This window comes from Microtus oregoni, unplaced genomic scaffold (genome assembly GCF_018167655.1).
Source record: "Microtus oregoni isolate MIOR12 unplaced genomic scaffold, Mior012 000112F_ref0000385, whole genome shotgun sequence".
Lineage (NCBI taxonomy): Eukaryota > Metazoa > Chordata > Mammalia > Rodentia > Cricetidae > Microtus > Microtus oregoni.
The window spans coordinates 1881128-1897160 of NW_024544738.1; the positions used below are offsets into that span (position 1 = coordinate 1881128).

Here is a 16033-nt window from a genome sequence, read left to right on the forward strand (position 1 = left end):
GTCTCGAAAAACCAAAAAAAAAAAAAAAAGTGTAATCTTTTCTAAAAAAATGCATAATAGCCTCAATTTAGTCAGAGTTCTCTAAAATCAAGAATCTGAACTTTAAGAAATAAAATTAAAAACCGTTGGTCTACAGACAAAAAAACCTCTAGAATGTTCCATCTACTCATCTGTTTATCTATTAGCCACCCATTAATCTAGTATTTACTGTATGTCTAACCATGTCAAGGTGTGGGGAAAGCGTAGAACAAAACTAGGTAAGATAAAACTCATAGATGAACAATATAATAGAACACAGAATGTGTAGCCTAATGCTGCAATGCAAACTCAGATCTGCAAAGGATAAGGCCAATGTTTTTTTTTCCTCACTATGTTATTAATTACTGATTGCATAAAAATAATCTTTAACAGCAAAATAGTGGGAAATGTGGGTGCCATAATGAGGAGAATAAGTAATTTTTTGAATACAAAGTCAATCTCCACTGTAAAATTATTAAATAATGCACATGGAAAATATTGTTTTGATGGAATATATGTATTATAAATTAATTCGATACAAGGAAACATATGCATTTATTTAATGAACCCTAAATGAATACTAATGGTGGAATGGTATCATCTTAGCCTTTAAGAGGCTCATATATGGAGAGCAAACAGGAAAGAACTTAAACAAACAGACAATGTGATAGGTTAGTGGCTCAGGGTTTCTACTGCTATGATAAAACACCAATACCAGGCCTGGCACAGTGGTCCGTGAACTTAATCCCAGCACTTGGGAGGCAGAAATGTGTGGATCTCTGTGAGTTTGAGGCCAGATTGGTCTACAAAGCGAGTTCCAGGACAGTAAGGGCTGTTACACAGAGAGCGCCTGTCTCAAAAAACTCAAAACCAGGGAAAACAAAGTAACAAACATCCTCACAAAAAAACAAAAATCCACCATAATCAAAAGTATCTTAGGGAGAAAAGGGTTTATTTCATCTTACAATTTGCATAATCCAAGGAAGTCAGGACAGAAACGCAAGGTGGGAAATGATGCAGAGGCCGTGGAAGAGTCTACTGCCTTGCTCCTATGGCTTGTTCAAACTGCTTTCTTATAGTACCCAGGACTAGACTGGGAGTGGCACCCCCCCCCACACACACACATGGTGGGCTGGAACCTCTCATATCAGTCATCAATCAAGAAAATGCATCACGGGCTTGTCTATTTATGGGCATTTTCTCAATTGAGTCATTTCCAAAATAACCCTAGCTTGTGTTGAATTGACATAATATTAGACAGCAAAGTCCATAAATATTAGGGGGACACTTTTCCTTTATAAATACTAAAATGTTATAGCTAAGATAAATAAAATCAGCCAAAAGAAATTTTTAAAAAACATGACAAGTGCTCATATTTGTTAGATAACAAGTCTGCAACCTGATATGCTAATCAGCAGTGAACACCTAGTGTCATTGTCTTAAGTTATGACATTACAGAGACTCCTTTCTCTGAAGGTGTACAGGAAAATCTAATTTCAACCGTCTGCAGCTTACATACAGTAAGACTATGGAATGGAAGGTCAGTCCTTCCTTCCCACTTACAAGCAGTACCACCTTAGTATGTTTGGAACAGAAAGTGAAGTGATACTGTACCTCAGATATTTTAGAAAACATTACTTGTACTGCCATGTGCAACATAGAAGCCTATGAGAATGATTTTCAAAACTAGTCACCAGACTATCTATTCAAATATACCTTTCCATACTCAAATGTTTATAGAGCCATCTATTCAATCATTCTGGATCTTAAATTGACAATTAATGAATTTACTGAACATGGACTTATAGCTTAGAGTTATAGGCTTATAGCTTTAGAGTTATAGCTTATTCCTACTAAGAATGAAATCACTCAGCTTCAGAGTTCAGTTAATTCATGAGCTCTGACACTAAAAGGTTAAATACCACTATGAGTATTATTTTGAGAAAGGATCTCACTATGTTTTTTCAGGTTGGCCTTGGACTCCTGAACTGAACTGATTCGTCTGTCCCAATTTCCCGAGTAGCTGGGCCTAAGGTGTATATCACTATGCCCACAACCAATATGAATGTTGAAAGGAATAGGCTTAGTGGTAAAACCATTTATTGTTTTTTCAGAGGATCCAAGTTCCCAGCTATGCTGGATGGTTCACAACAACCTGTAAATCCAGTTCCAGGAGATCCAACATCCTCTTCTAGCCTCTGGGGGTACCCACACACATACACATAAATAAAAATAAATCTTTAAAAAAAACCATGAGCCGGGCAGTGGTGGTGCATGCCTTTAACCCCAGCACTCGGGAGGCAGAGGCAGGCAGATCTCTGTGAGTTTGAGGCCAGCCTGGCCTACAAGAGCTAGTTCCAGGACAGGCTCCAAAGCTGCAGAGAAACCCTGTCTCGAAAAACCAATCCCCCCCCCCCCCCAAAAAAAAAAACAAAAACCAAGCTGAATAGCCTGGAAGCAACATCTGAAAAGATTTCCACACATGCTCTGTGGAATGACACCGTCCTGCACATGAGAGGGGAGACTCTTGGTTTTAGCTCATTCCACTACTTCTCAGGGCACTTACCTGAATACAAGCCCCTGTCTTCAACTTGCACAGGCTGCAAACTAAGGCCCACCGGCTAGGTGGAATATGGGAGATTTTTGTGATGGGTTCCATTCTCTCAGGACAAGCGATGCTGACCTACAAATAAAATATCATAAGGCAGAAGCACCAAGGCATCTCAGAAGTACTTTTCACAAACTATAAATGATGTTATATGAAGCTGAGAACATTAAAACAATGAGGTAAGCCGTATCTTCCAAGGTTAGTATGAAACTAAGAATAAACAAAACAGATCTCTTTTCATTGCTCAGTCCTTCAGTTACTTCTAGCAATGTAAACAATTCATATATGTGATGTGAGTGCACGAGGGTAGACTAGGTAGTCATGGTTACCTTAAAGAATCAAGATATATCCATCTTTACTTAGGAACCAAAGAAAGCTACTAAGGAAAGGAAAGAAAGTTTAGAAATTCTAGTATCTGTTTTATGTTAGAGATGGTACCACATGCCTTGCTATTTCATTTAATCAACTAAATATAAAGACAGGCGGTGACAGATCTTTATATTTGGTTCACAAAGCAGGATAATATTGTTGGAAAGTAGCAGCAAATTTATGTAATGAAGAGACTGCAGCATGTAATTAGAAAGAATGAGGATGATATCACTTCTAAACCCCAATCTTTAAAACTATGTAACTATTATTAGCTTACCCTACTCTCTCAGCCAAAGTAGCTTCAAAGTGAAATTAAGTCTTTGGGGATGCTGAAAGGAAAGGTATACTTTAAAAAAGATGAAAAAATTCTTTTCCATCTGGAAACAAAGGGTCAATCTAATTACTGCTAAAAATGTGTTCTTGTTTCTCTTTTATAACTTTATACATGCCTTTTAAAAGAAACTGTTTTCTAAATATTTATTCTATTTGTATGCATATTTTGCCTGCATGCATATATATGTGCACCACACGTATGCCTGGTGCCATGGATCCCCTGCAACTGGAGTTACAGATAGTTGTGAGCTGCCATATGCGTGCTGGGACTTGAACCTGGGTCTTCTACAGCCACAGCTAGTGCTCCTAATCACTGAGCCATTTTTCCAGACCCAAGAAATAAATATTTAAAATTATTATTTTTTGTTTTATTTTCTGTGTATGAGTGTTTAGCCTATATGCATGTCTGTACACCATATGCATGGACTGTCTACAAAGGTCTGAAAAAAAAGTATTGAATTCTCTGGGAATGGAGTTACAAATGGTTTTAAGCCACTATATGGGTGCTGGGATTTTGGTCTGGAAAAGTAGCCAATGCTCTTAATCCCTGGACCATCTCTCCAGCACCAGAAAGAAACAGGTTTTAAACAGTGAATAACTATCAAACTAAGATGATTCATCTAGTACAAGTTATATCCAGATCAGGAAAGAGAGATCTTTAATAATTCAAAATCTAGAAATCAAGAATTAGAAGCCCTAAGAGAAGTTTTTTGAAAGTTTTTTTTTTCTTTCAAAACAGGGTTTCTCTGTGTAACAATTCTGGTTGTCCTGGCACTCACTCTGTAGACCAGGCTGGCCTTGAACTCACAGAGATCCACCTGCCTCTGCCTCCCAAGTACTGGGATTAAAGGTGTAAGCCACCACTGCCTGGCTAAAAGTTTTAGTATTTTTATTTTTGAGATAGCATCTATGTAACTCAGGGTGGTCCTTAACTCATGACCTTCTTATTTCAGCCTTCTGAGTGTTAGGATTATAGATGATTTGTTTTACTTTTATGTGTGTGGTACTAGGGATCAAGTCCAGGCCATTGCACATGCTAAGCAAGTGCTCTACCTCTGAGCTATATTCCCTAGCTCTTGTTTTTTTCTCTGAGACAAGGTCTCACTATAGCTTAGGCTACTCTTGAGTTTACTATGCAGCCCAGGCTTTGAACTTTTGACTATCCTGCCTTTCCAACCAAAGATGTAGGTTTACAGGCATATGTACCAGGGCTGGCTTCAACCTTTTTAAATTTAATTTTTTGGTAATGGAGAGCTGCTTTGTTCATATTAGGCAAATACTCTACCACTAGCTACACCCTAGCCCAAATCTGTGGGTTTTGTTTGTAGGTTTACAGGGTCTAAGTATGTAGGTTGGCTTTTAGCTCACTAGACAGTTCCAAGCTGGTTTCTAGATCTTAATCTCCCAAGTATAGGGATTACAGGAATGTACTACTATGCTTAGTTTAGAAGCCATGTTTTAATTAAGTTAATGAACAATAGCAGGATGAATAAACAGTATATCCATAAAATGGCAAACTACTAAGCAATGTAAATTGGTGAACTACTGATACATATTACAACATGGAGTGCTAGCCAGACATAAAATAATACTTACTGTATGAATTCCTTTTACATGAAGCTCAAAAATATATAAAACTTATCTATAGCTGATCAAAATCAAAATGGTTATTATTCCCAGGAAATAAGGAAAGGAGGGGATATAAGGGAGCCTTCCAGGATGCTATTAGTATAGTTCTGTGGTATTTCATGTTTTAGACTAATTTGTGGCTACAGGTGTTTTTTTTTTTTGAGACAGGGTTTCTCTGTAGCTTTGGTTCCTGTCCTGGAACTCACTCTGTAGACCAGGCTGGCCTCAAACTCACAGAGATCCACCTGCCTCTGCCTCCTGAGTGCTGGGATTAAAGGCGTGCACCACCACCGCCTGGCTGTGGCTACAGGTATTTTAAAGTAAGGTAAAGTTTACTTTTAAAATGTTTCTCACACTTTGTCTTTTTTTTTAAAAAAGTAGTGTGTTTATTTTAAATATAGTAAATAGTTTTAAAATATTTGTTTATAAAAATATTACTATATGTGTATATGTGTAGAGGTACTTCTGGAGACCAGAGGTCATCAATTCCCTGGGAAGCAGAATTAAAGGCAGTCAGTTGTGAGCTGCCTGACATGGTATTGGAACTGAACTCAGATCCTCTATAAGAGCACTGTGAGCTCCTAAGAGCTATGCCATCTCCATCTCCCACACTCTGGTCTTTTATGCCTCTTCTCTCAAACAAATTTATCAAACACCACTGAAAGTACCATTCACAAATACATAAGTTTGGGCTAAAATGCACACTTGTGTCCAAGAAGACCTGAGGTGGCACAGAAATCTCAGAAATATAGGTGAGCAGGAAGCATTTCCATGACAAGTATCTGTCTGTCTAAACATCATGGGAAGTAGGACACCCTGGAGTAAATGGTCCCAGATTCAGATGGTTTCTTACTTCTGGTATCCACAGGGCACAACTGACATGGGCCCATTTAGTCCCTGTCCTGGTGGTCTTCATAGCTCCACCTTTCTTAGGACACAAAACACACTGTGGATAAATGCCCAGGACACAGGAACGACACAGCCAGCTGCCTTCTGGAATCTTAAGGATGCCATAGCAAGCCTGTAGGCATGAGGAAGAGAGGGAAGAATGGTCAGTGTATCTGTATTAGCACTAACAACAATTTTGACATAGTTAAGAAAATATTCTCTGTTTTGGGGATAAAGACAAATCTAGCTGAAGAAGTTCTTATCTAGGATTTAGCAATTTTTAAACACTAAAAACGAATGTAGCAGCATTTGAACTAAGATTAGCATGCCTATCTAGATAGAAAAAGACAAGGTGGAGATTCATCCCAAAGTTAGCGAATTATTAACAGAGAGTTGGGTTACAGACATTTTTATTTTTAAAAAAATGGATTCTTTTTCCTGTTTTCCAAATTGTCTCCAATGTTTATATATTGTAACAGGTCATCAAATCAGTACTGGAGTAACTTCAACATGTCATGTACTATTGTGATCAAGAAAAAAGGTGATAGAAAATAGTGAACTATATGAATACAAATCAGCTAATGTTTATAAAGAGTCTAATACGACCTGGTACATGAAAAACATTCAGCAAATTGTAGAAATTATTTGTTTAGGTTGAACCAGGAGACTTGTGAATTGAATCACAATAATCCATAATGAGCTCTGAGAGCTTTTTTAATTCTTTATGTAATGATATTAGAAAATAATAAACTCAGGGAGGTGGAAGATACTTGAAATTATTCTAGATCCCCCATCTTCAATTCTGTCCAGTTCCCCTCTTAATTGCTCTAATGTATTTCTGAAAAAAAAATGCTTCCAAAATATTTTGCCCACTTTGACTACTTGCCATGAACATATTCTCTTCTGACTGAAAAGACCTCTGTGGTTTGACATACATTTTGACATTCAGCATGAGTGCCACTTGTTGGAAGTTGTTTTTTAATTTTTATCTCTTCCATGCCATTTCCACATGCATTTATAATCTATAAAATCAGCTGGTGGAGAGGTGGTGGTGGCACATGCCTTTACTCCCAGCTCTCAGGAGGCAGAGACAGGCAGATTTCTGTGAATCTGTGGCCAGCCTGGTCTACAGAGTGAGTTCCAGGACAGCCTTCAAAGCTACAGAGAAACCCTGTCTTGAAAAACAAAAACCAAAAAACCGAAACAAAAATCACCTGGCACTCTGGTAAACTGGTAGTTTCTTTTTAATCATTATACTGTGGTTTTCTTGGGGGAAGGGGCAGAAAGTATAAAGTTCTTCATCACTGTGTCACCATAATGCAGCATGGTCCTGGCTCATAGATGGTGCTTAGTGCATTTACAGTATTTGTTACATAAACTAATAATACGAATAAAATATACAATATGTTCAGAAGATTAAAAATTTAGTTAGGTAGAAGTCAAGAATTGAATTGAACTACATCTTGGAAGATATGTACACTTTGATAACCTAAGGTAGGAGACAAGACTGTGTATGGGTATCCTTGTGTGTGTGTGATTGAGTAAGTGTGTGTGCTTGTATGTGTGTAGGAAGACAAGACTGTGTATGGGTATCCTCTTGTGTGTGTGTGTCATAGGTTAAGCTGAATGTCTTCCTCAATTGCCCTCCATATTGTTTCTTGAACCAGGGTCTCTTAAGAATTTGATTCAGCTAGATTGGCTGGGCAGCAAGTACCAGGGATCCTAACGCTGCCTCTCCATGTGTGCCCCTGTAACTTAGTTCTTTATGTGTGTTTTGGAAACTCAGGTTCTCATGCTTTGGCATCAAGTACTTCACCAACTGAACCAACCACCTGTAGCTCTCTCTCAGAAGATATTTTTAAATTCAGACATGGCTGTAAAATGAAGACAGGATAGTGTTAGCAATATTCATCACTGTACCTCAAGTGACTTTGTTTTACCACAGAACAGAGCATAGGATATGGGTAAGAGTTGAAACAAGTGCTGATATCATTAAAGCTAACATTATTAATATGACAGTGTGACAGAACAAGTGTCAACTAACTTGTGTAAAGTCATTTAACCTTTCCTTACATTGTTTGTAATACTAAGATGAGAAAAATCTCCAATGTAGATGATGCAAGAAGCATAGGGACTTCCTGAGTGAATCAAATGAGAAAAATCTCAATGGTCTAGACATGAAATGACACAATAAAGGCCTAGGTTTAGCCTCTTGGGGGAATATTAGTAGGTAAAGCAGCTTAGGGACCACAAGCAATGTTTCTAGAAGTACTGAAGAACAGCAAAGCCTAATTTTGATTTTCACCTTTAAATATAAGACATTGTTCAGATATGAGTGTTAGAAATAATAATCACTGAGCTTCAAAAATGCTGACCATTGGAACAATGAGATATCAGATTAAGGACACTTGGACTAAGCCTGATGATTTTAGTTTAAACTTCTGAACTCCAATACTAGAAGAACCAAATCCCAAAAGTTGTCTTTTGACTTTAACACTAATATGTTGACCTTGTATGAGGGGGCAGTCTCCATTTCCACTAACCTGATGCACACAGACGTTACACTTATCACAGAATACCATATCATTCCCTTCTTCACTGTCTGGAGACCGGCACACGTCACAGATCACATCTTCATCATATTCTATTCCTAGCCCTTCTTCTGTCTCAATAGCATGGTTCATATTTTGATGGCAGTGGCGTTCTAGAACTTCTATTGTTTTTTCCATAAGCGTCTCATCAATTGGCCCATAACCTGCACAAAAATAAAACCAATAACTCTTCTGTCAGCTGTCATTCCCAAATCATCAACTGCAGGGGTAGGCAGGATGCTAAGGGACAAAGCCATCTTTTTTTTTTTCCTGATCTAAAGCAACCAGATTTCAAGGATTTTTTTTACTAGAGAAATTCTAACATTGAGTAAAATAAAATTAGTGTTTAATACATTAATGAAGAAATACATCACAGCACATTTTCTTAAAAATTTACAGATGCTTACATTTTTTTTTTTTACTAAATCCTAGTCAGGGGGCTAGTGAGATGACTCAGTGGGTAAAGACACTTGCTGCTAAGTCTGATGACTTGATTTTAATTCCTGGAAACCTCATGGTGGCAACAAAGAATCAATTCTCAAAAATTCTCCTCAACACACATATACATAAATAAATATAAAATTAAAAAATAAATCCTAGCCGGGCGGTGGTGGCCCACGCCTGTAATCCCAGCACTCGGGAGGCGGAGACAGGCGGATCTCTGTGAGTTCGAGACCAGCCTGGTATACAAAGGGAGTTCCAGGACAGGCTCCAAAGCTACAGAGAAACCCTGTCTCGAAAAAAATAAAAATAAATCCTAGTCAATCTCCTGCTAAAACCTTAATTAATTTTCTCTTATTCCTACTAATAAGACTTGAACCAAAGGTGTAACTTTGAACACTTTAATTCGTAGCATTTAAATCTTTTACTTGTTTGAGCACAAATAATGTATTAGTAACTTAGCTTCACTAAAAATACTTAGTGGTCATAACAAGAAGTTTTCATTTGATAATGTATTAACCCATAAAAGAAAATCCTAGGTAATATGTATATATGGATATGTATATGAAATACTGTTTTTCAAAACTGATTTAAAAAAATCAAATACCATTTTTCAATAACAAGCAATAATAGAAACCTCTCAACATTCACAAAGATTTAAATGTAATTCTGAAATTACCCCTTTTCTTTCTGATTTGTTTTTCTTTTTATACTTTTATTTTTCTCCTCACCCTCCATATTTAACCCAACTGAAAGATTCATAGGGCTGATATTGGTAAAAACTAAGTATTTTTCTTCTTAAGAGGACCAATGATTTTTGGAACATTATTTAGTTACTTTTAGAAACTAAGGAATAATTTTCAAAATGATTCAAGATAAATTTATCCAACAATATTTTTAATGTAAGACATCTAAAGAATTTTAAAATATGTATGAATTACCTTTTAAAATTTTATCTACTTACAAAGCAAAGATTTTCTCTGGCTTATTTTCAGCCTAGACATACCATATACATATACATATACTTACATACACATATGTATATATCAAATACACATATAGATATGCAGGAACAAAGCATATAGTGTCTAGTCTGGATATATACTCAAAGAATTCTATATCCCATCACACAGATATTTGCATATCCATGTTTTTTACTGTTGCTCTATTGACAATAGCAAGAAAATGGAATCAGCCCAAACAAATGCTCAACTGATAAATGAATAATGCAAATATAGTATAATTTTATCAATTCATAAAGAAAAAATGAAGTTCACAAGAAAGCGGAAATAACTGGAAAATATATTGTGTGTGGTAACATGGTCTCAGAAAGATAAGCACCATGTTTTCACTCCTATGTGGAACCTATAGTCTAATTTTTAATATATTTATATTTGTGTAGGAATGATTATGTAGAGTTCAGGAAAATAGAAAGGGACCTATGACAGGAGAAAAAAAGAGGCCACAATTAACAAAGATGGGTGGGAAAGGTAATAGATTTGAAAACACAAGGGGGAATACCAAATATAAGGGTTTAAGCAGGGATGGGAAGTGGGGAGATGAGGGACTGAAGACTGGATAAACTAAATTTTAGTATGTATGAAAATTTAATAAACTTGCTACTTTATAAGCTAATTTTAAAAAGCAGAGTTATAGAGTCTAGTTATAAAAACTTGGATTCAAATTCCAACTTTATCTCATATTAGCTATGCAAACTTTGTTATCTTACTGTTCTTATCTATAAAATGATAATACTAAATTCATTAACTTGTGAGGATGGGATGTTTGCTCATTGGTTAGTATTGTACCCAGTATATAACCAGCATACACATTTTAAATTCTTTAACTTGAGCAAAAATGCTTAATTTAATATTTTTAAAAGTTTATTTTAAGCTCTAAAATGTGTGACTATAACATCATTCTTCCTAAGGAAAAATCCAACACAAGGCAATCCTCCTCAACAACTCTGGATCACTTGTTCTTCTAGAGGACTTAGGCTCAAGTACCAGTACCTACATGGTGAATTGCAACCATCTGTAACTCCAGTTTTGACGGAGGAAGGTCATTGGTTAATTATAATAAAGAAACTGCTTGGCCCTCATAGGTTAGAACATAGGTGGGTGGAGTAAACAGAACAGAGTGCTGGGAGGAAGAGGAAGTGAGGTAAGACGCCTCAGACAGACACCATGCAGCTCATCGCCAGGGCAGATGCGATGAAGCAAGCCGCCAGGTCAGACATGCTGAATCTTTCCTGGTAAGACTGGTGCTACACAGATTACTAAAAATGGGTTAGGCAAAATGTGAGAATTAGCCCGTAAGAGGCTAGAGCTAGTGGGCCAAGCAGTGTTTAAATGAATACAGTTTGTGTGTTGTTATTTCGGGTAAAGCTAGCCGGTGGCGGGAGCTGGGTGGCGGAATGCAACCCACAGCTCCCTCAACACAGTTTCAAGGGATTTGATGCCGACTTCTGGCCTTTACAGATACCAGGCATGTATGTAGTGCATGTACACACATATAGGCAAAACTCTCATATAAATAAAATAAATACATCTAAAATATTTAAAAACTAAAGTTCAATCAAAAACCTATTTTTTATTTTGTTGAGATTATAATATATTCACATCATTTCTCTCTCCAAACCTTTTCATATACCTTTCTCATTTTCCTTTAAACACATGGCTTCTTTATTGCTCCATGAATATATGTCTATAAATATAGGTTCCTAAATATAACCTGGTCAATCTGTATAATGCTACATGTATGTATGTTTTCAGAGTTAAGCATTTGGTACTGGATAACTAGTCACTGTGATCTCTGTTTCTCTTGCTCTCAAACATTCATTGATTGCCCGTAGTTCTTTGTGTAGGGTTGAGTACTGCACAAGAACACTAAGAATGCAATAGTGGTATTCACACCTTGCTGGTTAACCAATAGCTCTCTAATTGAACTTAAAACCCACTTAACTTACTTTCATTGGTCAAATAAAAAAAAACAACCCACTTAACAGAGGGAAACCGTACTGGAAACCTAGCTAATTACTCAATGCAAGCAAAGTCATGGATATTGAAGGAGAACCTAAAAATCACTACTTTATTAAAATCACTACTTTATTAAGCCCATATAATCCCTAACTACATTCTAAACATTTGTCCTTATATCCACAGATAAGTGTAGTCTTCACCCCTCATCAAGGAAACTTGTCTTTGAAACAAATATAGACCACCACAGAAAACCACAACCAATCAAAATGTAGAGTTGTAGAGCCAAGTCTCATTTGATATATCTACAAAACATGTCTGCTCAAGCTAAGGGAACATTTCAGATGAGGGAGCAGTATGATTGTAAAAGCAAGAAGACCAGACCAGGGAGTTTGCTGTGAGATTGTGTCTCCTAGTGATGTCAGAAGCTACACACACAAAATCTCACCAACATGAATACCTATACATGATCTGAACAAGGATGACACAAATAGACATGCTAAAGTAGACAGGGGAAAAAGCCCATGAAGCCTCACCCCTATACACACAAAACATCTCTTCTAAGATTAAATGAAATGTATTGTCCTGGATAGGATGGGATCCTAGACAAGAAAAAGATTAGTAGAGAAAAAATAAAAAGCCCAAAATTCTGGAACATTAGTTAATGGTGATGGTTTCTTCATCCTGACAAATGCATCATGGCAAAGAAATATGTTAATATTAGGACACAGAATATACTTTAGGTATACATTTGTATTTTCTGCACTGAATGTCCATTTTTTCTGCAAATCAAACTTTTCCATTATAAAAAAATATAATCCTCATCCAAAGAGAATTAGTTGTAAAACATTGAACTTATAGGGCAGTTTCTTATCAAAAGAAGCACTGTGATGGTTGTGTTATCATGAATTCCATTTGCATGCAAAACCACACACTGTGGTACTTGATTATGTCTTTGTCCTTCTTTTATTCCATTCTCTATGATTTACACTCTAAATTGGCCACACCCTTATTCCTCTTAGAGAACAAATAAAGAAGAAACAAAACATACTAAGATTATAAAACAAAAATTAAGAAGTAGTTGTTGGCAGAATAGCTTCCATCGCCATGCCAAAGAGGATTTAATATAATTTTAACTTTTTCCACATGTATTCATATACTAGCTTTAACATAGAGAACAAACTGAAGGTAGCTAAGAACTACTTTGGAGATATTTTTCCATAGGCCTACCATTCTGGGCAACAAAATTATAAGCCTTATATTAAAGGACAATGGTCATAGTAACCTGTCACTTGTAGTAGGATAGTGGGTACTGTTAAATACTGATAAACCTTTTTTTCTAACACCTGAGAGACACACCTCTATGGACTTGTCCATTATTAAGAGTGATTTTCAGGACTGATCCACAAACAGGTCTCAGTATCCTTTCTAACTAGAAGTTCAATCAACCATCACTACACTAACATTTAGCATTATGAAGCAACTTCATGAAACTTATGTGCTATCTGTATCTATGCTATTATACTGAATAAATGAAGGATCACTTAAATTTTATTACTCTATCTTAATACTGATTAAAATTAATACTGATAAAATACTGCTATACTTTATACATTTGAATAAATAGCTCATTTCTTCAAAAATAAAAATAAGTGAAAGGGTAGGTAAGAAAGGAAAGCAGATGAAAAAAGTTTTACAGAGTTCTACCAATTTAAAAAAAAATCACTGGTGAAAGTCAAAGCACAATTTACTTTTAAGAAAACAGCTTACCCATTTCTCCAAGGTCTTCATTGAGTTCTTGAAGCCAGAAGGTGTCCATGTCATCTAGGTCATATCGGCATGTAGATGCTGCCAGCTCTAGGGTATTGATATAGCCAGGCTCTGCAGACTCTGGGCTAGAGCAACGGATATATTTCCGCGGCCGGACAAAGAGAACTTCCTTTACCCTTTCAGATATAATCCTAGAAAAGCAATAGAAAGACATCGGCAACTATCAACAAATGACAGATTTCAGGTACTGACAGGATAAGCCAAATGACTCTGGCTACACAAGGGCACATGTCTTGCTATTCCTTCTGGGAGATATGGCAGATCCCTTTCTAGAATCAAATGATTCTGAAAATTCAGTTTCATCATCTGCTGTGAACTTATTGACTGATAATGATATGCTTCATTCACCTACACAGATCTGGGACCCTACTACTATTTATTCTAATAAAATGTTGATGTATTGTGTGTTCTTGACCTAATGGTCACCAAGTATATTTAAAAGGGAAAAATCTGGGATTGAGTGTTAGCTGCACAAAGGTATCATGTTTAAACATACACCTCAGCAAAACCCGTGATTTTTTTCTTCCATGGACAGACTAGGTTTTAGACTTACACAAACCTGTTTCTTTTTCCTGTCATTCATTTGTAAAGTGGTTCTGAAAAATTACTTAATTTAGATAAGGTTCAGTTTTCTTTATGAAAAAGTAGGGAAAAGAATAATAAATTATTAAATAACACCAAACTTGTAAGATTATTATGCTTACATGAAATAAAGTATTTGTTATGGCATATAATAAAAACATGTTTCAGTAACACTAGTGTTATATTTCTTACTACTTTCATTATGCAAATGAGTTAAAGTCAAGAGATCCTAGAGTTGCATAAACTCAAGATATGAGAGCAGCCATAGGTCTGAGCCAGGGCTACATGATGGAAAAAAATTCCTATTATTCCATCAACTTTTGTAGTGAGCTTGAGCAAATCCATGGCCTTTCTGATACCTAAGAACTCAAGGCAAGAAAACCAGTCAGGGAAAGAAATGTCTACAACTTAATCTATAATTGATGGTTTAAGTACCAGATGAGGCATCAGAAAATATAACCAAAAGGAAATCTGGATTATCTTTTCTTTTCTTGGCAATTTTAAAGAACAGTGTGGGTTATCTAAAAAGGGGGGGGGGGGAGAAATACTCGTATTATCATAAAATAATGAAAACCATTCCTCTGGAAGGATTTTAGAGCTAATTTAATTCTAGAGTCATTATATGTGTAGGATAATTAATAAAACAATATCAATACATGTAATATATATAATTGACCATGTAAGTGCAGAAAGTACATATTTTCTTCTAAGCATTCTTCCCAAAGCTTATGATTTCAAATAAAGTATCTTGAATAGTTAACAAATATATATATTTGTACATTAAAATTATTCTATTATATGGAAATCCAAAAGCAATAAATATTGGAAGAAAATGCAGAAATCTTAAGCATTAACTGCAGCTAAATTTTAAAACTTTATTCAGAGGCCTGCTTCTAACTGAAAAGGACAAAATACATGCTCTCCAGAGACTTCAAGATCAAATAAATATATAGTGTGCTTCTTTGGTGCATGGCCTTACAAGGAAATTATAGAATATTAACTAATGGTTTATCTCAAGTGCTTTAAACTGTACAAGAAAAAAGTTGATTATAAATTTTCTGGAATGAAGCTTTTGTTTATAAGGCTTCTGGAAGAACACAGAGGAGAATACATTTATGACATCAGGATAGGCAAAGATATTTTACATGAAACACAAATGCCACCAAACACAATAGGAAAAGATTGAAGAAACATACACACTAAAACTTTGGTTACAAAAAGAGAGTGAAAAAGCAATTTTTGGGGTAGACGATATTTACAATTAAAGATATACAAAAAATTCAATTAAAAACTAGGCAAAAGATTTAGGCAGACACTTCATAAATAAGGCTACCTCTTGCAGCAGATAAACAAAAGGCTCTCAACCTAACTAGCTATCATAGATATTGAAATCATAATCACTGTTATCTACCAGAACGGCTAATATTTAAAAAATTGACCCCAAACTGGTCTTTGAAGGTCTAAGTGATGGTAAGAAACGGAAGCAAATAGACCTATTGTTACATTGCTGGCTTGGGCATGAATTGATATATGCCACTTTGGGAGCAAATACAGTTATAAGATATGTACAGGATATGAACAGATATATATGTTCTTTGACCTAGCAAATATATTTTTATTATATTTAAATTTTAAATATATTTTTAATAAAAATGTACAGACATTTTATTATTACAGAGGGTAAAAAGGTTCACTTTCTACAATAGCTGGAAACAACCTAAATGTCTTACTAAAGGTGAATGGGTAAATTGTGGCATATTCAAACA

The 16033-nt window shown here is 35.8% G+C and overlaps 1 pseudogene; it reads right to left on the reverse strand.

The window, feature by feature from the left end:
* LOC121443741 overlaps positions 1-16033 on the reverse strand; it is a 54327-nt pseudogene that overhangs the window by 15529 nt on the left and 22765 nt on the right.